This window comes from Myotis davidii, unplaced genomic scaffold, assembly GCF_000327345.1.
Source record: "Myotis davidii unplaced genomic scaffold, ASM32734v1 scaffold478, whole genome shotgun sequence".
Classification (NCBI taxonomy): Eukaryota; Metazoa; Chordata; class Mammalia; order Chiroptera; family Vespertilionidae; genus Myotis; species Myotis davidii.
Window position 1 is genome coordinate 4,261,445 of NW_006289570.1, and position 1,060 is coordinate 4,262,504.

The window sequence follows — 1,060 nt, forward strand, 5'->3', positions numbered from 1 at the left end:
GTGAACAAGCCGGGGCGGGGCGGAGGGGGGGGACACCATCAGGAAAACGTCCCAGGTCCCCAAGTGGATCTCAGCTGGGGGAGCCCAGACCCAAGCCCTAGCGCCAAGCACCGGGAGGAGGCTCGGGTGTATCTGGGAAATGTTAAAAATGAGTGCACAGAGCTGCTCTTGGAATTCTTCATTAGCAGATGTTTAAAAGTCAGCGCTCTAAAATTACTCGCAGAAGCTTATAAATATGAATTTCCTGTAATTCACATTTTATAAGAATTTCTATCAGCTGTGTCACAGCTTGAAAAATACCAAAAACGCATTAGAAAAATCTTTCTGTTTAAACATATATTGCGGTCATTCATTCACGCTGCTCTCGTGTCCCCACGGATGGTCCTGGTCCCTTCCTTGAGGGCAGAGGCCTGGGCAGCTGGTATCGTCCAGGCCCCTGAAGCTCCGTGGAAGGGAGACAGCCTGAGGGGAGCTAGAGGGAGGCCCTAACCAGGCGTGACCCTGGGCAAGTGGCTTCGTCGCTGAGCCTCAGTTTTCCCCTCTGTTTAATGGGCATGATGACTCAGGGGGCTCATGGGACGACAGAAAGAGGCGAGTGAAGGAGCGAAGACATCGACTAATACCCTCTTTGGGGCAGCCCACCCCTTCCCTCGCCCTCGCTGGCACCTTTAGTGGGTGGAGGTGCCCCCTTTGCCCCCCACCCCCCGCCCTGAGCGGAACAGAGCCCCACTCGACAGCGTGTGCGGGACAGAGACCCTCCCCGACCCCTCCAGCCCCATCTCCCACATCAGGACACACTCTGGAGAGCTTGCCAAGAGCAGATTCTTTATTAATTTCTTTTTTTCTTCTTCTTTAAAAAAAAAAGGATTCCTTCAGTATAAAAAAATAAATATTTTAAATATGACATTGAATAAATAAAAATAATTCTGTCAGTATGAAACATTCCCACAGGGTACATTCATCACAGAGGAATTTGTCCCCAAGGCCGAGTCCTCTCCAGTGGACAGGACGGCGGGAAATCCGGGAGGACGCACGGAGCACGGAGCTGGTGGGGTGGGTG